The sequence below is a fragment of the Oryzias melastigma genome, linkage group LG16 (assembly GCF_002922805.2).
Source record: "Oryzias melastigma strain HK-1 linkage group LG16, ASM292280v2, whole genome shotgun sequence".
Taxonomy (NCBI): domain Eukaryota; kingdom Metazoa; phylum Chordata; class Actinopteri; order Beloniformes; family Adrianichthyidae; genus Oryzias; species Oryzias melastigma.
This window is the reverse complement of record NC_050527.1, coordinates 2,643,062-2,666,818: the sequence shown is the minus strand read 5'-3', so window position 1 is coordinate 2,666,818 and position 23,757 is coordinate 2,643,062. Positions and strand designations below refer to the sequence as shown.

Sequence of the window (23,757 nt, the reverse complement as noted above, 5' to 3'; positions counted from 1 at the left end):
GTTTGGTGGTCTTGTGGAAGACCGTGCAGGTTGGAATACTGTAGGTTAGAATCCACAATCGGGTCATTCCAAAAACGGAGTCCAAAGCCTCGCTTGGCTTTCAGTGTGTAAGTGAAAAGCAGATTACAAATTTGGGTGTGATCATTTGTTTCATTTTAAACTTTAACTATAATTCAATTATTAACACAAGGTGTTAACATTAATAATTGATCATTGATATTATTTAACTAAAGGCCATTTATGTTATTTACGTTTGCAAATAGTTTTGGCAGTTAGACAAAAAAAGTTACATTTTCTGCAATGAGACATATGTTAGCAAAAAAAAATTCAGATTATTCTCATAGTAAATGTACTTTGTTTAAAAGTTTAAAACACTGATATGATGAAAAATGTCTAATAAAAAACAACTCTGTCAGCCACCAAAGTTACAAATTCCTCCACAATTATAGGAGTGCACCTCCAATGTGCGGTGTTATTACAAAAATGTGCTTTTTTGTTAATATCAGCATGCTTGTCATCTATTTTTAAATAATTAAAATTGAAATATCACTGTGGACGTGTACAAAGTCGATGTCAGATACAATAATAACCAATTGAACTGAAGCCCTTTTTCCATTTTCCTACAAATAAAGACACATCTGTTACTAAAGAAGCTGTTTGGTTAGGTGGTGACAGCATCTTTAGGATGGACAACTGTTATTTCCTTCTTACAATCACACAAACAAGAAGCACATTGTATGAAGTCAGTGACACGTACTAGTAGCTAATGTGGAAATGCCTTATCTGAAACTTTATAGTGTGACACAGCAGGAAGCACTGCAATTATTTCCACCACGATAAGGGAGCATGACCAGCCTTGGGAGCGGCATCACAGTCTGACAGTGATGACTTTTTTACAAGTGTGAGAAAAAAAAGGGAAAAAAAAGGCGATGACTGTTAAAGTGTGACGAGAAAAAGGAAAAACAAAGGTAACTGCTGTTTTAGTAAGGTTTGTATTCCACAGCTTTGTCACAGTTGTCTCTGATTGGTAGACAAAGTGGATACTTAAGCAAGTGAGCAAGTGTGGATTTTATAGTAAACTCAAGGGTCGTTACTTTACTTTAAAAGCCACTCGATCACCTTTAAAATGTCTGGATCCTCTGCTCCTAAATAGACTCAGAACCAAGAGATAATGTGGTTGGTATAACAAGAAAAGTAACTAATTTCGTGTGAAGGTTTTATAGATATCAAAATATAAATGTTTGTAAACCTGACTCTAAAAGAGTCAGTGCCACAAACTTTCATCACTGATCTGTAGCGAGGCTATTTAGTAGGAATTTGTGTTGGCAAGAGTATGTGATATGATACATATCACGATACACATATCATATTGTGACATGTGTATCGTGATATGATACATCTCACAATACACATGTCACAATATGATATGTGTCCCAATATGTTCCTAGACAGTAACGTAGACCATTTTTTACTTTTTTTTTAAAAGATTATGACGTATAAAGACTTCATCTGAATATTATTACACATATTGCATTAATAAATGTAAAATTATGAACATTAAGCAATTAGTTAAGCAACAAGTTAATTTTAACTAGACAAATTTATGGTGCTTTTCTTTTCTTTTAGTAAATGTGTCTTTTCAGACCATTATGCACCTAATTCGGATCAATCTCGCACCTCTGAGTGGGAGAAATTCTAGGTGGATCCTCTGTGCTCCTGTTCTTGGTGGTGGACCACGCCTCTGGCTTGTCTTGGCTGTGAATCACGACCCCTGCTGTCCCTCAGTTCTATCTGGATGAGCACTATTCAAACATGTAGCTGTAGAGATAGATAAGGTCATTCTTCTTTAGCAGTCCTGGTACATTGCCTGTCCGACCTGGGACAGGATCCCCTCTTCTTGTGCACATCATTGAGGATTCTATTCTATTCTATTCTATTACCGATAGAAAGCCTAATGAGACAATTGCTTTGTGATATTAGGCTATATAAATAAAATCTAATTTAATCGAATCAATCAGATTGCTGAATTAGAGTTGTTGGTTGTTGAGAACAGCAGAACTTTGCCCCCCTTTATCTTTAGCACTTTGCAGACTACTGAATTTGAAGGGGTGGAGCTCTAGGAATTGCAGTTTTTGACGGATTAAAAAAAAAGTGACTGGTTAATTTTTCCCTTTCTGGTAGCCATGTGAATATAGAAATGAAGTCAAAATGATCAAAAATTATCTAATTATATTTTTCATTAGTTAAAAAACTAACACGGTGGTACAGTGGTTAGCACCTCACAGCAAGAAGGCCCCGGTTCAAATCCCGGCAGGGGGATCTGAAACAGAAACACCAACTGGGGCCTTTCTGTGTGGAGTTTGCATGTTCTCCCCGTGCATGCGGGGGTTTTCACCGGGGACTCCGTCCAAAAACATGCTTCATTGGTTAAATGGTGACTCTAAATTGCCCATGGGTATGAATGTGCGAGTGAATGGGTGTGTGATTGAGGCCCTGTGACAGGATGGTGACCTATCCAGGGTGAACACTGCATTCTCCCATTAGTAGCCGGGTTGGGCTCCGGCACCCCCGCGACCCCGAAAGGGATAAAGCGGACAAGAAGATGAATGAACTAAAGGTTTCAATTGAAATAACACCTAACAAATACCAGTTCCTGGAAATCTCCCAGTAAAACTTCATACCAGAGGCTCTCAAGTGGAGATTATTACTCTGGAGCCATGTTTAGAATGTCCAAAAGGTACTACAAATATAAAATAAAAATTGTGTTTATTTTAGCTCCTTGGCAAAAACCTTCGCATTTTCAGCACCTCATGACTAAGACAGAATTGCATTTTCAAACGCATGAACTGCAGGACAAAAACGTTTAAATTCCAGTTTACAACAGAGTCCAATACACTCCGCTCATATTTCTCTTATGTGGATCCGTCCAGAGCCACATATTTTCATATGAATCACACAGCAAAGCTAATCAGACCAACATGACTAATTGTTTTCATGAAACGTGAACTGTTTTCGTTCCAGATCACCGTAAGGCAACATCAGGACTGAACAATGAAAATATATATGTTGTAAATTAGTCAGAGATGTGCTCTGTTCCTGTTGGCTGAATCTCTTAAATCAAAGCTAAGGACACGCTGAGGCAATGAATATTATCACAGGAAGAGGAGGAAATTGCTCATGAAGGAGAGGTAATGCTGCAGCCTCATTCCCACACACACGTGCTTCTTTAAACAAGCAGCTGAGCACTGGCTCAAGAAAAGCAAGAAAAAAAAAAAGATTCTTCATCCAAATCTCCTTAAAAAAATCTAACTTACTTGAACGTGACAAAGAAAATCTACCACAATACTCCATCAGTTTAGGTAACTGTTTAGTGCCGATATGACACTAATTCCAGGCCAGACAACCGAGGCTTTAATCATCCTCATAACATTTAAGGGCTTTGTGTAATCTGTAGTCATCAGATTTTATGACAGTGTAGGCTGTTGAGATACTTCAGTAAATACGACGATACATGATGTAATTCTGGAGAAAGACGGCCACCCAAAATGAGAGAACATCAGAGCAAACAGCAGAGAAAAACAACAATAAAGAAGTCGTGGATGAAGAAGGGAGTAAGTAGCTGATGGTTGTTGTGGACACACTTGAAAACGCTTCGTCGGAGGAGCCTTGGTCAGACCTGACAGCAGGACCAGACACTGCAACACTAAGCTGTTATTGTCCCTGAGCATTTAAACACCACCTGGTGTGGAGTGGGAGGCAACACAAGGTTCAAATCAAAGCCAACATCGTAAACAAAGAGGAGGAAAATGACTACCCTCAGGAGAAAATGTCACCATGGTCTTTGTAATTTTGGCCCGTCTTGCAGAGTTTAATTACCATGCTTCTGGATGATTGTAAGACTTGATGTCTGCCATTATTATTGGTGGACAATGCTGCAAACTTATTTTTTTACTTTTAAGCTCATTCATCAAAGTGACTGTGTATTTTTATTTAAAGGGGTATAGACACCAATTAATGCTCTGACATTCGTTTAGCTGTACTTAAAACATAAATTTGTCAAAATGTGACAGTCTTCTGGCCTGAAGGAGTGCAAGTGAAAAGAACGCCATGTGCCAAGTAGCTGGAAATATAACTGTCTAATGTCATCTCTCCCGTTTCCATGAGCCTGCCGCCATCCCGCTGTTCCCCAACTCTCCACCAACACCAAACAATAACATCGCAATTACAGTAAATCATACTGTAGCTACCCAACCACCATAAGGGGAAAGTTTAAAATGGCTCTGAATTTATTTCTATATCATTACGAAGGGATGGCAGAAAGATATTTCTGGCCTACTTTTTTTCTTCCTTTGTAAAAAAAAAAAGTGCCATACATTAGTGCTTCACATCTGGTTTGCATTGAGGAAACTATGCAGTTAACTCCTGTGTGCCAATGGAGGTTTTAGATAGTCAAGCATGCAGGAACGGTTTTCTTTTTTACTCCTTTTTTTTCTGTGCTGGTATTTGCTGGTAAATGTTTAGATTGCAGGAGGAAATCTGGAACTGGAGGGAGGAAGGAGAAAGGAAATCTTGAAAGAGTAAAATCCTGACAGTTTAACTGCTTGATCTTTGGACATTTTTTGAGGTGATCGACGGTGTGGTGAGGGGAGATGGTGAAGGCTGGAAAACTAAAGTAAGTTAAAGCTGAAGGGTAACTGAAGGTGAAAGTTTGACATTGTGTGAACCAAAGATAAGGACTAAAAGTGCAAACACAGACAGGCAGTTCTGAAAATAATTTTAAATAGGAAATACAAATATTCTAAAGCTTTAGGGTGTCTGAAGATGCTGTATATGGAAATATTACTCTTCCAATCTGAAATTAAATTTTATTTCTACTTGCAAAGATTTTAAACATCATTTTTAGACAGTCAAGATATTTGACCAGATTTTAATCTGTTTTAATTGAGATTTTGTTTTTTCCCGATAAGAGCCTAGAAATAAGAATTGTTTCATTAAAATGAGTCAAAATAATTTTGCTTAATCCTCTTGACATTAGAAAACTTTGATTTAATACTAAAAAAAAATCAAATTGCACTGAAATTTTTGATTAAATTTAAAGAATGCTATTTTGAAGTTAAATAAATGTTGACAATTTATTTAATTATTGTTATTTTGGAGACAAAACTCTAGATTTATGTTAAAATAAAAACTAATTTATTTTGAGGGGTCACCTTGTATATACTTATTTTGTTCACATTTTTCTGTAAATTGAGTCATTTCCACTCATTATAGCAGGTTTTTTTTGTCACTGTAATCAAAATGAACTACTGTTCTGTACCTAACAGCTCAAAAAATGCAAAGTGTTTGCTTAGAATACGCTTATTAATGTGCTGAATACCATTTATTTTTAGTTTTTTTTAGCTTATTCTGTTGACAATCTCTAAATCACCTAAAGCCTGGAAAAATTGACAAAAAAAAAAACTTATACAGGGAACTTATTTCAAAGACAGTTTTTTTAAAGGAATCTTAATTATAATCTTAAAGAAAAATGTTGCTGTAACCTTGTTTCATGATTCTAATTATTTTAATAATTTATTGATTTAATGATCATCTTGCGTAATTGTTGTTTTATCCCCCCGTAACTCCTTTCAGTTGAAAATATATATTTTTATGTCTTAATCCGTCTTGGCTGAATAAATAAAGGTTCGATAAAATCCATTCATTTTTTAAACACGTTTTGTCGCTTTCGGGGGTGCCGGAGCATAACCCGCCGACTTGTGGGCAAAGGCAGGGTACGCCCAGGACAGGTCGCCTGTCTGTCGCAGGACCACAGTCATTCACACTCACATTCACAGCTAGGGGCGATTTAGAGTAACTAATTAACCTATGAAGAGTGTTTTTGGACGGTGGGAGGAAGCAGAAGTCTCTGGAGAAAACTCACCTATGTACGGGGAGAACATGCAAACTCCACAGAAAGGTCCCACATTGGTTATTACTCTGGTCTCCCAGGCGGGACTTGAACTAGGGCCCAAGTTAGATCAAATTTAGATAAAATAAATACATCATTTTCCACATTTCGAATTCTTGTGTGGAACTCTTTGTTTCTAGATTTTATTATCTTATGATACGATTTCTTGTTGTGTAAAAATTACTTGTTGCATGGACTGATAATTTTTCTACTTTTTGGCTACCCACTTTTTGCAGTGAAAGCAAAACATTTCTCTTTGCAATTAAAAAAAAAGTTTTTTTCCTGAATTTTGACTCAATCTTTCACCATCTTTATCTGATTGAGGGTTATGCCTCCATATTATTAGAAAAAGTTATTTCAAAAAGCACACATGGTGTGAAACAATCCAGTTTCCTATCTGAACTAATTGGGCTGCATGCTTACTGGGGTCAGGACTTGTAAGCTGGGTGACTCAGAAAGTGTTTTGCAAGCCCTTAGAGATGCTGTTGCGCACATGAAACCAGCCCTGAGGAGGGGAACAGAAAGAACTATTCTGATGCAACATCAGCTCTGACAAAACAGAACTATATTTCTTTTGGTCCTTGGGCCTTTGCTTCATGGCCAGGCAGAGTCAGCAGACTATCTCCCCAATCAACTGTTCCAACAAGTCAAGCCAACTCCTTGAAATCGTCAGCGCCACAAGATTTAGGGGACCGCTTGGCGTAGTTTCCATGTTTACACCAGCAAGCTGATATGCAGTTTTCATATAAGCAATCTGAAAATGCATAATCAACATTTAATTGGTTGATCACACTTGTTAAAAGATCAAAAAATGTGTGGAGTCCATTGAACTTCCATGTCTGAGGCTTTAATTTAAAAAATGAATTCTTGATGCATTGAGCGCAGATTTATGAAGGCTTATAATTCATTCCTTAGTCTCTCATTATAAGCCCATTTATTCAGTCTGTTTTAAATTCCCATGAAAGCCCAAACTGCATTCATGTGAGCAGTCCTCAGTAAGCTTTAAAATCAAAATTTTTACAACGTTCTGGCAGATGGAGGTTTATCAACCAGTTAACAAGCGGATTTTAGGAGTTTGGAGGTGAAGCCCAGAGAGGAATTGTTTTAGAGGATCCAAACACAGGAGACAGAATGCTGGCAATATTACATATTTTCATTAGAAGGCTGAAACTTGACAAAAACAGCTGACTCCTATCATAATTAAACTAAAATAAGACGTTTTTGAAACAAAAGACCTGACAATGTACAACGAAAACCAAGGACTTCAATAGACTGAAGAGCAACGAACTGAAACAGAAAAAGTTGTCGATGAAACTAAACTGGTGGAACTGTGAAGATAGGAAAGAGAAAAACACAGCAAAATATGACTTAAACACAAATTATGACTTAAAAACAAAACAAACCAAGTTATGTAAGCTAAATAGACTCCAATAGTCAAAATCTGAAGGTAACTCCAGAGTTCAGAACACTTTCCATATATATTGTTTTTAAGTTTATGCTTCCGTATTACTTTATTCCCACTTGTGGTTTGATTAAGTTAAGTAAAATTTCTATTTTAAAGTCTTTACACTTGCTTGAAATTATTTTTGGTTATCTTTTAAAACCAGGAACATTTTGGTGATGCTAATCCTCATTTCCATTGAGCCGCCCGGTATTTCCACTGTAAAATGGACCCATTAAACAGTACCGAGCTGTACCTCTTGGGGGCCCCATCAGTTGTAGGTCCATTGAAAGTGGAATGGAAACGGTTGGGGCGGAACAACTGAAGCCATCTGTAAATTATCAGAAAGTAATGACGACATTAGAAAGAGCAAATATAGCGCTCATTTAAGCTAACGTTTCCAATATTTGTAAATATTCGTGTTTTTTGTGGTTTCCTGTGTATTCTGGTCGCGAGTCTATATTGAAAACGCCAGGTCTGCGGTGAAATTGCAAACGCTCCTTGCCGTTCTTGGTGACGGTGTGATACAGGGTGAGCCTTAGGGGATCCACTAGCAGTCTACACCACACATGTGCCGTGAAAACAAACCGCTCAGTGGAAACGAGGCTTAACTGAGTGTAAACTTTCGCCAGAATGAACTGAACCGTGCCGTAACACTCCTTACCGTACCTTACCGGACTGCTGTGGAAACGAGGCTTTATATTCCTGAAAAAGAGCTTCTTTCCACCCTCGCTCTAAAATCAACATCCTTCAAATTTAAATTCCCTTCTTCCATCGTGCTCCATTCTGCCCAAACTGACCAAAAACAAACAGTGGTGCAAAACTTGGGCTATTTTTGTGTGAGGTGTGCAAAACTGGCCAAGCTGTGCCCAAATCCAAAGCAAGGAAAAATAAAAGTAATGGTATTCCATGTTTATATTGAGAAGAATAACTTCTTTTGAGGTGGACTGGAAATACAAAATAATTACTACTTCATAAAAACTTAAGTTAAAGTGTCCTTTGTTGTTGACGCACTAGTTTAGGGTTATTAGTCAGACACAAAGACTTAACTGTGATCCCCACAACACAAAATGATTCTGGAGACGCCTGGTGGTTCCCAGGTGGTCTCTTAATGTTTCCCAGTCAGCATAACTAGCCAGGGCATCAAGAGATCAACTTGGGGCTTCACAAACTGCACACTCAGCATTGTGAGCATGCCACACTCGTGCAGCATGCAGCCACAGATGGAAGCAATTATTTCCAACTCGTTCAGTTCACAGCGCGTGGCCGTGCTCATGCCACCTGACCCCGAGATCAGCGTCCACACAAGAGCGCTTTCTTTCCCCGTTTAATCACTCGTCCCATCACCAAAATGCTGAGTTTTTTTATGACAAGCAGGTGATTATTTCCTCTTCACGTGTGCGCAGTTGAGATTTAACAGCTTTTACACCTTATAAACTGAAAGAGAATAATCCGCATTCCTGACGGCAGCTGCACAAATTATTTTCCACAACCACAGCAGCACCAAAACCGTCAGCATTCCCTGACTCTTAACCCTGAAAGGAAGGGTTCATGGCTGAAAGTGAAAATGCATTACGTTAGCGAAAAAAAATGGAGGGGTACCTGCCAAATGTGAACTGGCTGGGATAAATAGCTTGGAAGTAATTTTCAGTAGTTGTTGTGATTTTTTTTTCCATTTTCTAATGTATCTCCATGGTAACCAGTAAATAGAGTCCTCCCTGCCCGAGTCTATAAACCTTTGCTGGCAATAATTTGGTCCTAAATAGCCCTATGAGGGTACAACCCAGAGTTTTACTGTGTTCATATTTGTTATGCAAAAACATATTAGGATTTTGGTTTTATGCGTACAGCCTTTAGTTCAAATGTTAAAAGCAGATTAAACTTGTCTAAATAAACTTTAGAACTGCACCGCAAAATGCGTCTTATTATAGAGTTTTTTTAGTCATGAAACCATAAAATCACACAGCATTAAACCAAAAACCTAAAAACAGATGTGAAAATGTTTAGCTTCTCAAACATCTTTCCCCTTTTTCTCATTATAAAAACAACTTTTTTTCCCCTTTAATCCGGTACTTAGTTTGAGAACTAAATTCATGTCCATTTCCTGCTGGGAAGTGACCCCTTCCACCAGCATGAGGTTGATAACAGAGTCCAAAGAGAGTTTGCGTCTTCCTGTTACCCCTAACACAGCCATATTTGTCAGAGGGATGGTCGCACAAGCATGAAAACAACCGTATTATGTCCAAATACGTTGACATGCTTCTGGAGAAGGACAAAGCCGTGAAAACACAGACACATGAGCAGGTGGTTGTTGAAGTCACCGCACACAGACAACATAATGCAGGTATGAAGAGGGGGTTAGCAAACAAAATAAACACAGCTGGCAATCTGTTTAACCTGCATGTGCTAAAAAGCACATAGGGAGTCAAAGCATTCACCCCCCAGGGTTTGTTTGAGACCTTTTGTGGGGGGTTTCTATCCAGTGTAATTACCGCTGATAGTTGTGATCCCTCAATGCTCTTCTCATAAACTGGCAGCAATTAAATTGACTGTAGAACCTTCAGTCAAATTAAAAATTTAGTTGCAATTAATATAATAGTGGGAGATGTTTACTAATGTATTAAGTTACCTTATGTTTTTAGTTTCTGCATACTAAGATAAAAGGGTAGAAACATAGATTATAAAAACAATGGACATCTCAACCCTTTAGGAAATACCTGCTGGTTCCAAGAAGTCAAAATCCCATAGACTTCTATTGAGAGATAGACGGTTATTACTCAGTCATTTTATTTGTCAGAAAAACAATTCTTGCTCTGATACCTTACTCTTAACATCTTCTTTATACTTTTCTTTAAGTTATAAACTAGTCAATCAGATGTCTCAGTAAAAGCCTGTGGTGGCTCCACGTCAAGCGTTTGATCGACAGATTCTCCCGAGCCTGCTTTCAGTGGAAGAGGCGTGGACTTTGAACGAGCTCACTCATGATTGTCGACAATAGTTTCCCTAAAAGGGTGATTCAGACCGACCTGGACCAGTCACTGTCATCCGGTTTCAAAATGCCAACCTACGTATCAAGAAACCATGGTGATGGATTTTGCCTAATTTCGCGAGAACTGGAGGTAAAGCATTTTCTTTGGGTGATGTAACGCCAGTGATAATATATGTCTATGTATGGAACACACGATGCCTCATGCAAGTCTTTTACTTTTGTAACACAGATTAAAGATCTGAATAAAAAAAAAACATCTTAAATTAAATTCTGGCCAATGCAATGTTACATGTTAAAGATAAACTGGTTTATAACAACAAACCTCAAGACAAATGGTGTCAATAAATCTTGCAACCTAAAAAACAGAACTATCCTCTACCTTGTAGTCCGTAGTAACCCGCTATATCAGGATATAATCAAGTCTTCATGGTTTTATCAATCCACAAGAGCCCTAATCATCAGACACACATCAGTTATCCTTAGAGTTTCACAAAAAGTATTCAGTTGTAAGAGTTCCCATTTCACTCTTGGAAAAATGGTAAGTAAAGAGTTGTATGTCGCTAAAGTCTTAAAGACACACTTTGCTCAAAATTGTGTTTTTGGTGTTTTAACATGTTCCTGTGGTATTTTCTCATGATGGAGGAAATATTGAGCTCAAAATTGCATTTCTTCATTCAAATTGCTGTGAATCAAAAGCAAACAAAAAAAAAATGCTTGTAAAAATATATATTTGTGATTTAGAAAATAAAAGCTCCTTGCTGCACTCCATTCTAATGCATCTACAACTAGATCTGTGTCTTCATGATCCTTGCCCAAGTTGGCATCTGGCTAAAAGTTAGATTTTATTCAGAAAAATGTTGATTTCAAAGAACGATCAGAAGTTCGAAGCAATTACGATTTTCTCTTTTGTACCCTTAAAAGCTCAATAGTGAATCTTGAAAACATCTATCTTTTATATCTGCTTATTCCTGTGAAGAGTGAGAGGCAAGCTGAAGCAGGACAGTTTGTCAGTTCTTCGCAGGGTGTAGATTCAATGCTATAGTTTGATCAGTTATCACCTGATTAAGGAAATGCATTGCATGTATAAGTAAAATTATCTAAGTCTAGAGAAAATCTGCAACTTTAGAAATCCTACAGCTAGTTACTTGACTTTGCCAAGAGCGGTAATCTGTCAAGTTCTTATCTCAGAGTGTCACACGCTGGGATCTCTTTATCATGCACCCATTCAAAACACCATTCATCTTCCCAACTTAATTTATTATCAGTGACAAAATGCAAAGTTCCAGTGTCCATTGTTGAAGAGAACAGCGATGCAAAAACAGGTGCTTTGCTAAACACTGATAGTGCTGCTGAATTATGTTGTTTACCAATGCAGAACCGCCTATCGTGTTCAATCTATTAACCACAGCTCTTGTCTGACCTAATTCTGCCTTTGTCCTGATCTTTCTTCCTATATAGGAGGATTCTTGGCCCACGGGGATATGTGAACAGAGCTGAACAAAAAACAGACACAAACAAAGCAAAGTTCACTGAAGCCACAAGGTTCTTGCTGTGGCTCCACGGACTCTTCATCAATCAAGTGAAGTGTAAATGTATGTCTCATACAAGGAAATGCAAAGACATATGGCTCTGCCGCATTTACCGGATCCAGCAGCGCAAGTGGAAAAGGTTCAAGACTCCATGTGACTTAATGGAGTAAAGATGTACTTAACTGATCTGAACACTCCAGTCAAGATGTAACCAATCATCATCATCAACGCAGAATCTTATACGCCATAAATAAAGCGTTTTTCTTCACTTTGCTCTTTCCAGCAATCATAAACCCTAAACAGTTTCCTTTCACCAGCATGGAGAAAGCATGGGACAGGATGAGGGATAGGGGTTGGTAAAGGAGGGGGGTTGAATACTTCCACAATGAAGTCATAGGTCTTGTGTCATTGGCCCTCTGGTTCTAAGCTCACTGTCTGGCCTCTCCTTTTCATTGGATTTGAAACTAAATGTTTAAGATGAAAAAAAAAAACAATAAAAAAAGTTGTTCAGAAGATTCTTTCATTTTCTCTGGCTCATTCGTTCCAGCTTTAAACATTTGTAAGGTAAAACATTCTAAATTGGACGTTAAGTATAAACGTCCCTGTCTTGGTTGAGCCTTTAACGATGCAAGTCTACTCAAAAGCATCAGTTTAGACAAGACTACGCTTTGTGTGCACATGCTGTTAATAATGCAGATAAGCATGCTCTGTATGTACTTGGCTGACAGCCCAAGATGCATTCACTGCATCAGGGAAGCCACATAATAATCACCCAAACGATGTCTACACCTGGCTGTGAGTTTACGTGTTGCTTCCTTTGGGATGTCGGCAAAGAGAAAACATTTTCTGTAGACATTTTTACTGGAAGCCATAAGACATAAATCCCTTCAGGTTGACCACAGTGAAAGTCACATTTTCTGCACATCAATCTATGTGTTTGCAACAATTGTTTTAAAACTGCAGGCAAGTCTGTGTAACTTGTTGAAAAATAGTTTGTTTGTTTTTTTTTTTTGGCTATGCAAAGAGTTTTAGGAATCATTTCGATAAGAAAGAAACCTACCCATGAGCAAATAGATTCTTTAATGGAACAGCCTCAATAAATGGCCAAATCCTAATTCATTCCCTACCCCTATGGCTCCTCCCTATTGGTCCAATTGTAGGGGCATTTGGAGCTTGAGTGGTGTCTGTATTTGTTTTTTTCAGGGGGAGCCATAGTGATCTAAGGCTGCCTATTCCTCCAATGGGAGGTTGGTACAAGTCACACTTATGAGGAGAAGGAGAAACCATTGACATATATAATTTATTACTGGACATATCAAGGTCTCAATGTCTTTCCTCCGGCAGTCGCGAAATCAGGCCAAAGTTTTCTCCGTCACTTCCCGATCGTCTGCTGCCATTTTGTCACACGTCAACAGTGATTGGTCTAAGTCATGTTTTTAGAGGGACTAGTGTCGCCAGTCATAAGTGATTCTACTCCTACTGAAAACAGCTCAGGAGAAGCTGTCAGTGTTGAGTGGGCACCACATGCTTTAAATGGTCAGTTTATAACTTGAATAATTATCTTTAATACAAACTGGGATTAGAAAAAAGATGTTAAGAAGAATCTATCAGAGCAAGAATAACTATTCTAACAAATAAAATGACTGTGAAATAACTGTCTATTTCTCAGTAGAAGTCTATGGGATTTTGACCTTCTAGGAACCAGAGGGTACCTCCCATTTAGAAGGAGAGGTTGATTTGTCCAGTGACTATACAGTCAATGGAAAAACTAATTTCTTCGAGTGGGTGTGCTTTGAAGCACATAAGCTTACATTTAAATGTATATATTGAATTTGTGTTCTTGGATGACTTTTGAAAGCTATAAAACTGATGATATAATTCTGAGTGCTCTCAGAAATGCATCAACGGAGATAACCGACGACTATTCATGACATCATCGAGCTGTAGTAACGTCCGGATTTGAAGACACTATTTTATCCATATTTTGGAGGGCTGAATGTGGCAGTAAGGTGAAGTTGTAGAGGTTGGGAATAAATTTGGCCTATAAGTCTGCAAGATAAAAGGAACATGATGAATGAGGAAATTCCAGAACACTTCACCTCTTGAGCATGTTTGTCATGATAGATCTACATAGGTGTTGAGACATTAGCAGATTGACAAAAACCAAGACAATGAGCTCAAAGGAAGCAAAAACAAAACACCACGTAGATACCCATTTATCCTAAATGTCAAGTTTGTTAGACAACCTGCTAAAAGACGCCCTAACGGTGTGATCAATCCCCTCCTCTTCCTCACTTTTTCTTCTTCTAACTTCACCTAAAGAAGCAACAAAATTCCTTTTTAGTGTCTATTTGCTGAGTGTGATCTTATCAAAGAGGAGCTGACGCCCTTTTAAAGCCACATGAAGTACCTCGCCATTTATGGCTTCTTTGAGGTGCCTTATGAGGAACAATCACTGTCCAACAGAGGTGAACAAAAATAGGGAGTCAAGTAAACTAAGATGCATCCTGTCTCCTTTCAGAATCTTTGACAGTTTTCACATTTGTCTTTAAAAAATGTGCTCAAGCCAGAGTGTATTTGAGGAAAAAAAAACTTTCACACGCAGTTCAATTAAGTAACAACCATAAAAGCACACTTCAGCATATCCAGCAAGCCTGGCTTGTCTCAGCCTGTCTCCTTTGTAGAGATGATTGCTTTCCCTTCAGAGTCACAGCCTGCTAGTGTGCATGCCTTTAATGAACAGAACACATCAGAGATGGTGAAACACACACATTCTTGCTCTCTAGCTAATTTCATCAAGCAGAGCAGGCATGTTTAGAGTGTTTACATCCAGAGAGGGGAATGCTCTCTCCAACAGCTGCACTCTAAATAAACACTTGTACTTATCACAGACAAGTTGGTACACTTCAAATCAGAACATGTTGCAGCTTTTCATGAACTCCAATCAGTTAGCTCACTGCTGTTTCTTCCTGCAGGAACACTGTGCAACACCAAAGGTGAACACGCTAATTCTCAGCTCCTGGATTGGGCTGTAACGTCATTCTTTTTGGAATTTCCAATAGCTGAATTTATAAGACTGTTTGAGAAAAGACAGACAGAATATTTATAAAATTACTTGAAGAAACTTCAATTCCTATTAGAGTATTTTTTTCCACTTTTACAGAGAACAAAATCCCATAAATGACAAGCTGTAGAGTACTCTAAGGTGGCAGGTTGAGCTTGAAGCTTGTGGTCTTGTTTGAGGCCTGTTGTGCATCACTGTGTGGTTCAGGACTCGTTGCCACATGCTCTCAAATTATTGCCCAATTAAGTCACTGTTCTAATCTTCCAGTGGGAATTGTTGCTTACTTGTTGGTTGCAAAAAGTAAAACCATTTTGTCAGCTTTATGTATACCGGTATGTCAGATTGAAAGACAATCTGAACTAGAAGCTCTCATTGGTCATTTTGAGCCGTCACTTGAAAAACAAAAAATCTATCATGGCTATTTTTGAGTCTTGATGGAGCAGCTTCATTGCAATTTGGAAAAAAATAATAATAACTCCAGATTTGTGGTTTCACAGTCGTGCGGTGGGCAGAAACATGGAGGTCCTGGTTTAAATTGGCAGCTTTCTGTATTGAGTTTGGATGTTTTCACCCAGTCTAAGAGTTTTTTGGAGAGGGAATTCCCCCAGCTGGTTCCCTGCTTTATTCTAGTCAACTGGGATATGCTAACAGACCACCGTCACCCAAATAAAGAAGAACAATATAAATTGGACTGATGGAAGTAGAGAATTTGCGTCATCAACACATTAATCTTCTCAAAACAATTAGGATGAAGGTGAAAAAATACAAACATCTTGACCCACTCGAGGTCACTCTTTAATAATGAATGAGAAGTGTTTGGATTTGGTCTAAAAGATAAATCTGTTTGGAAAGTTCTCATTTTTGTCTTTGTACTCTAAGTGGAAGACAACAGATCCCAGGAAAAAAAGTCAATATGCTGTTTTCAGGGAGTCTGAGGAAATTTCCATGGGTAAAAGCCAAGGCCAGAAACCACTGAGCCTGTTCACATGTCCACAAAAATCAGATAATGCAGAGTTATCAGATATATGCTAATTAGTCATGGAAATAAACTCATCAGACAATCCCAGCCTACGTGAAAGTCATTTTTAGTCCATATTTCTGAGAATTATACACAAATGTCCTGTATTTTTTAAAACTTCCTCAGGTTTGTTCTGTGTAAACATAGCAGCGTTGACAGCTTTTGCATTAACTTAGCTAATGTGGGAACTAATACAGCAAAAGAAGACAATATGCTCCTCCTGCACTACGTTTGTACTCTGCAACGAAGAGTGGATGCAGTGCCACCCTGGTCTCATATCTCCCACCCTCCCCTGTATTAGATGAAGGTGGATGGGAAGTGGGCAGTATCAGCTACCAGGGAGAAATCTATGTTTTAATCTGATATCTCATTAATGGATAACTGCCTTTATCAGATAAAGGCCATTGGATTATCCTGTCAACGAATCGAACTCTGATTAAAAAAAAAACACCATCTGAAGCAATAAAGCCACCAAAAGAAACAGTGACATGGCTGCAGTATCCTAAAAATCCATTGTGATGCAACCTCATTTATTGATGCATTACTTAAAGCAGAATTAAGCAGGAAGAAAGTTCTTCAAGAATATCAGTTTGTCCGTCCATCCATCCATCCATATTCTTAACCCGATATATCCCTTTCGGGGTCATGGGGTTGCTGGAGCCTGTCCCAGCTACTGTTAGGCATAGGTAAGGTACACCCTGGACAAGTCTGTCCCAGGGGACATAGTCACTCCCCCACACATGCACACCTAGGGACACTTTAGAGCAGAGGTCCCCAAACTAATAATAATATCAGAGACCCATTATTTATTTTTTGTCTCCAGTCTGGCCATGTGACTTTTTATTTCAGCCTCCTGCAGTCTGCGCCTCTATCTGATACATGCTGCTTTAATCGCAATCACAATTTCATTCCAATAAACTGAACTTATTTTCAATGAAGTTTTGAACTTTCAGAGTTTAAACAAGAGAGAAAAATGTGAAAATGTTCACGTTTGTCTGAGAAAAGTGTATAAAGTGTGTAGTGATAATTTTTACATATGTAATTCTAGTTCCCAGATTTTACATTCACGAGTTACTTTTACAACGTAATCCCTCAATAAATGAAGGAAACACTGTTCTGGTGACAATGTAACCTACATATATACATCTAGCTGCAGCAAAAAAACACAAGAATTAGACTTTTTCATTATACAATTTCATTCAAAGGATTACTTTTTTAAATTCTGACTTTTTTCTGTGAACATCTCAGAAAGTGTTATTAATAATTGGTTACATGTGACTTTCTTGAAAAACCAGAAAGTTTAAACACACCTGGACATTTTTACACCTCTTTTGTTAGCCTACAAACTGACCCCGGCCCCACAACAGAGAAAAAAAACTGTTATGTGGCCCTCACAAGAAAAAGTTTGGGGACCTCTGCTTTAAAGTAACCAATGAACCTTTGCCGGATGCTTTTGGACTGTGGGAGGAAGCTGGAGTGCAGGGAGAAAATCCAAAACATAGAAGATATATTTCTGAGTAAAAGCTTATTTTATTCACACACAGTAAAAGTGTGCTATCATGTGACTCCAGATCATTCCTCTGACACTGAGCTGCATTAACCAAAAAGGATAAACAGTTTTAAGATGACACTTCCGGTGGATGAAGGCGTGATTGTTGCAAAAGGGCGATTTGGACATTTCAGAGGCATTTCGTATCAAGTTCACAATGACACTTTTCAGCAAGTGTAAAGCCAAGTTTATTAGCTCTAGAGACACTCGATGCATGCTCGACTGGTTTGCAAGTCCTCTGGGTCTTGTAACTTCATGGAACAGTTAAATACACACTGTATGTTGTGGAATTCCCATTTTTTTAAGTTTGTGGTATTTTCTAAGGACAAAGAAGTCAATCAAGAAGCCAAATGTTTTATATATATAAAGAAAGGTCCACATTAGATAACTATTCATTTTAAGCCTTTTGTTGGATTGTCGCTGCTTTTCTGCAGACTGGATTTCTGAAGTCATGTGTAGGAGTGAAAACGAACCTCAGAAGGGATTGCAAATGTTCTGCACAGAGCAATTTAATAGTTACATTCTTTAGACAGAAGCCATTCTAATTGCAGGTCAAGAGACCACAGCATCCCTCACCAGAAGACCTATCCAGAAGATTTGTCACATATAAAAATGTGGTGTTAACATTTGAAAATGTATACCTTGGTTCTTACATTTAAGTATGTCCGAGCGAGCAAATGGGGAATGAGGATAAAATGACGTCCTATTACTATCCTTAAGTTCTTACGTTATGGAGAAATTCTCTTCACTCAACATTCTCATCAAGTGCTTCCGTTAAACAAAGGTTATTCTAAGACTAAGCCACAGCCTAACAACATGGCTGTTATTTTTATGAACTTGGTGGGGCGGTGGGGGGCGCTTAACTGTGTGCGTAAGTGTAAAAACACCCCACAACAATTAGTCTGTAGACTTTAAATTTGTGCTGCCACCTCTGCCGTCCATCACCAACTTCTTGTCATAATAATCAGCTACCTTCACATAAAAATGTAAAATGCTTAAATCAAAAACAGTAATTAAGTGCACAGTAAACAATCACATTGTTTGACAGAGATTTATTCATGATAGATAAATACTGTAAGTCTGTGGAAATGGGGGTAGGTTTATCTGGATTCTCGTTCCAACAAACAAGATTTGACTGGTTGGACACCTGATGGAAGAGTTGATAACTGCTGAAAGTTTTCCATCCATCTGGTTTGGTTCATTTGTATAAGCTGAACGCTTCTGTTCTGGCTCTACCTTGCAGCCTTCAGGGGAGGGTGCAGGAAAACTGCCATGCTTGACTCAAAGCCTTCTTTGGCACCAAGCAGAATGGGATGATGCAGCAGTGAATCGACAGGATTTTCATTCCCAAACATCTGTTACATGTGGGAACTTTAAACCTTGCACCTAGGACATCTCAAGGCATGCAATTAGTCTGTATTAAATGGGGTAGTAAAAGCCAAATGCAATTCTGTGCTCACAATTTGGTATTTCCTTCAAAACAACATTCCCTTTGAATGTGGCAGGTAAGAGTTAGGCACAGACTTGTAATTGTATGCTTCAAGAAGCCTAATTACCCCCTAAGCAGAGTCACTTACACTTCACACTCTTTATTTGACAATATAAGTTTTATGTGCTCTTTAAAAGAAAGATCTGGAATGGACTGGGCACTGCAAGAAAGGAAAGACGAAAAAGAAGTTAGTGAGAGGAGATGCCCGGACTGTGAGGAGACATTTTACTTCCCACAGGGGCCCGGGCTCAGGGGATCGAGTTTCAGACATTTACCAACAAAGCATCCACGGAGGAAGCCCTGCGACCCTCACAATAATACTGCAGCACCTGGCTATCCCCTGACAGGAAATCTGAGGTCACTTCCCCCCTTTTCAAGGGAATGCAGACACACTACAGCAGCCAGCCACGCGCCCCCACATCCTACCAAGGAGGGAACAGACTACCATAACAACCTATTCAAACACACAGCAGTTCCAGTGTTACACTTTTATCCAAAATTGGACAACCAAAATTTTTGTTGTTTGAGGAGGTCCAATCAGGGCTTATTGTAATGTTACAGCACCTTTACTTATTTTTAGACAGGAAAAAAAAAAAAATCAGCAACAAATATATTACAGACTTATATGACTCCATCAAAGCTCCATGATGGACTGGCGACTTTTCTAGCCGTTGTGCTATCTTATGGGGTCCAGATGACCCAAGCCTTACATTGATGTGTTATCCATCATATTACAAATGTGGATGAAGGTGGACAGGATTTCATGTCTGCCACGGACACCAGTGAAAATAAAAAATAATTGAAAAAAAAGTTCTGTCTTGTAGGGTCCAGATGACCCCACTCCCAAAGTCAACATACCTGGGATAGCACAAGACATAGTGAGAACCCCGCCTTTGCCCTGAACTTTTAGCACTCTGCACAACAAAGCAGGAACTGATGCATGGACAACCTCTCCAAAAACACAATATTTCTTGAGGCCTCTTTAAGTAATCTGTTCAAACAACTACCTAAGTATTGGGTTGTACTTTACATTCGGAGTGAGGGTGGAGAACAGAACTATGCAGGAGTAGAAGACAAAAGAAACACTGTGATGTTGGAACTGTTGATCAGACACCCACACTTGGGATTTTGAGGCACTGAGCAATTACACAAGCACAAGTTGTGCCCACGGAGGAACCCACAGCTGCACAACGTCACAAGAGGACCGCATCGACACAAATGTGAACTCTCAAAAACCACCTGCAAACACTTGACCGCCAACTCCTCCATCATTACTGTTGGCCAGGTTTCAAACGGTGCCAACACAGAAAGCCAGCTACAACCAGTCCGAGTCATTTAGCTGCTGTTTGGAACTGGCCGGAGTCCAAACACCACACGAGGCTAACCTTTGGAAAACACTAGGACCTCTGAAGAATGTGACCATGGTCAAAGAAATAGAGGCAGGAGGAAAAAAAAAAAGCAAACAATGACATTATGCAGCTCTGTATGCTCTGTCAAGGCAAACTGATGCTAAATGGAACCCAATGGCAGACTTTTGGTTGAAGGGTGTTATCCTAACACCAAGAGCACTCCAGAACTCCACAGACCAAATACCTTTGGGAAAAGAATTCTGCAGCACACAAGAAAGCAACAAGCATTGGAGACACACCAGGAAAAGGAGTACTTGCATTCAAGAAGTGATCACTGATGATACGTCCTTCTATTCACGCTGCTGTTTGTTGGTTGGTTCATGATCAAGATGAGTCACTTGATTTTTCTTTTTGGGAAATCGAGTGTTTTGTTGAAGACTATTCTAGTATTCTAGAATCTGTCAACCGGTTACAAAGATTTCTAAAGTTCTCTTGTCACCAGAAGTTAATTTTTTGATGAATATTTAGAGACTAAGGAAGAGCTTTCTGTGAACTGAAAAAAATAAAATAAAGTGTCCCTTGATCTTTTGTACAAATTCTCAAACTTTGTCCACCTCTCCCTCCCAATGCCCTCACATGACGCAACAGGTGAGCCAAACTGTCGTCACAATGACACGTACCATGAGGTGCTGCACGGCTCCAGAAGCTGCAGCACAGACACACCCATTACACACTCACACTGCCATATCCCACACTTTCCCCTTTTGCAAAAAAAAAAAAAGACAGGTTTCGCCTGAGGGACTGCTCTGAACTCAGCTGGGAGCTTCTCTGACAAAACAGTTGCTCCTTAATCCTTCCTACGCACAGTTCAGAGGGTCACACAAGCTCATATAGTCTGTTTCTCCATTGAAAGGATGTTATTTATATTTCCACCGCCTTGTGCACTATGCAGCTGTACAGAGGGAAACTGCTAAATTGCTGAATGAGAAGGAAGGGAAAAAGTAAAAAAAAAATACATTTAGACAATATCTAAAAACACACACACATCCAGATCTACTTTGTTGAATAAACTTCTGGCATTGTGGATGTTTGGTACAGCACACTGTCAAACCCATTCTCTTCCATCTATACTTCATTCAGAGAAAAGAAGCAGACCTGAATGAACCCACCTAAAAAGAAAAAAAAAATGTGTTTAAAATCCACACACCTGAGTTTGATTTAGGCTTAACAGGTGTGCAGAGTAGCTTGAACCCTTCCTCAATGAAAATGATGGAGCCAAAAGATCTATTCTTACCAGTCAGACTGAGTGAAGAGTGGAGGCACCTTTCCAGGCTGCTGTGGTGGTGAGCCAGCCGCCTTCCCCCCGTCAGCACACGGCCGCTCAGGTCAGCACAGGGATCAGCTCACAGAAAAAGGCTCAGGAGCGTCGCTCTCCGGCTGCGAAACCTTCAGTTTTATCTGCTTGTCATGAAAACTCTGCAGCACAGAGGGGTGCAGCTTGCCGGCTACTTTTGTCCTACTACTGAGGAAGTTGCTGGTGAGTCACAAGATCCCGCCCCCCCCTGGAAAAGGCATTCCTCCCTCCCTCTTTCCAGCGACTTCAAACGAGAGCAGAGAAAGCCCATGCAGGCAAGAGGGGAGATTCTTGCAAGGCTCTTTTGTCTCTTCAACATTGCATTACATCGGATATAATAGAATTATGTTTGTTTGTTGTGAGTTTTAAAGCAGAGTGTGTGAAGATGCTTGAGTGTGTGAGCCACAGGAGGTTTCTGAAGGTTTTCTTTAAAAGGGCCAAACCATCAAAGAAATTACATCACTGGGTTATAATTATTATTGTTGTTCAGAAAGGAAGGACACCAACAGTCCTTCCTATAGTTACCACAAAGGGTTAAAGATTAATCCAGCTGGTAAATTACATTTCCTCTTTTTACAGTGTTTTAAGTTCAAATGAATCACTTGTGTTGTGACTCAACAATCTGGTATCTTAGGATCAAGATGACTTGTTAGTCTATGACACAAATGGAAGAATCTTCATCTCAGTGTTAATAATTATAACCTTGAATGATTATACGTTTAGGTTAAAATATTGATTTTTTTTTATCTGAGAAGTCTAACAACAACTTTGCAAATTTACTTTAATTTGCAATAATTTCCTATTTTTTTATTTTAAAAAGACAACAAAAAAGACAGAAAACACTCTTCTTTGCTTTTATGTGAGAATACATTTACTTTTGTTTAAAAGAAACTTATAAAAAATGATTTTAGATAATAAATTGCTGCAATAAACAAATAATTAATTGATTCCCATTTTATCACAAATCATCTGGATTCAGTATTTTTATAGTAATCCATGCCCCCTATTAGTTCTACTTTTTTGACAGATGTACTATATTATTAATATAAATTATTCATCTAAATGTCTACTAACATCATGAAGTAAATCCAATGCAATAATCAACATAATTTGGGGCTTTCAAGCAAAATTCAACCAAAAACAAACAGCTGGTTTGGAGGGGTATTCATTCTGTGTAAATGTCCTTTTCTCCCCTTTTTGTGTATTTGCTTTTTAACACACTGTCTTTTTAATGTATTTTATTTGATTTTATGATAAGCGCTTTGAGCTTCTCCTGAATGAAAGGTGCTATATAAATGAATAAAGTTTGAAGTTTGAAGTTCCAGGTGCAGCACGTTTATTAGCTCCGACAGGAAGACAGAAGTCAAGCACAGCTAAAAGTCCAAAAAGCTAAATCAGGGTCAGGCAGGCAAAGGTCAAAACTGACTGTGGCAAAGTGGATTTGGGTACAACTCAAAAGGAAACAACGCCACTCCGGAATGCAGGGTCCGGGGAACCCAAAGGGAAGTCCTGATAAAGGACACGTAGATTCTTTCCCAAGCAGCCAAGACGTGGTTCCAGTTCAATAAATAGTTTTATTAAAAAAATTAAAACCAATTAAAACAATCAAAGCTAAAAAAATAAAAACCCTACTGGGGGGAAGGCTTACCGGCAGAGTGCTGGGCGTACGAGGGGAGGAAAAAAACAAAACAAAACAAAAATGGATTTCACCCCACAGTGACATGCACACACACACGCGTGAAAGGGAATGGACCCACACCAGGAAACACAACAAGCCTCCACCGTCGTCGGCCAACACGCTCTGCCAAGCACTTCCCTGAAAAGAAAAATAAAACCAGTAAGTAGGGCAACCATGCACACCTTCACACTCACACCTAAACAAAATTTAATAAAAGTTGTAAAATAAAAAGGAAAGGCAACCGTCCATAAAGTCCAGGGGCACGCCGGAGGCCTGAAGCCGCTGAACGGGAGGGCGCGCCGGAGGCCTGAAGCCGCTGAACGGGAGGGCGCGCCGGAGGCCTGAAGCCG

General features: G+C 39.0%; 1 protein-coding gene across 1 annotated transcript in view; it reads right to left on the bottom strand.

Annotated features, from left to right (window-relative positions):
• The window catches only part of fhl3a (four and a half LIM domains 3a), a 36,150-nt gene extending 14,184 nt beyond the window's left edge, over nt 1–21,966 (bottom strand). The window contains exon 1 of the mRNA XM_024267208.2: nt 21,670–21,966. The gene's annotated coding sequence lies outside the window, so the exon portion shown is untranslated. The remainder of the gene's footprint in view (nt 1–21,669) is intronic.
• Nucleotides 21,967–23,757: the final 1,791 nt, after the last annotated feature.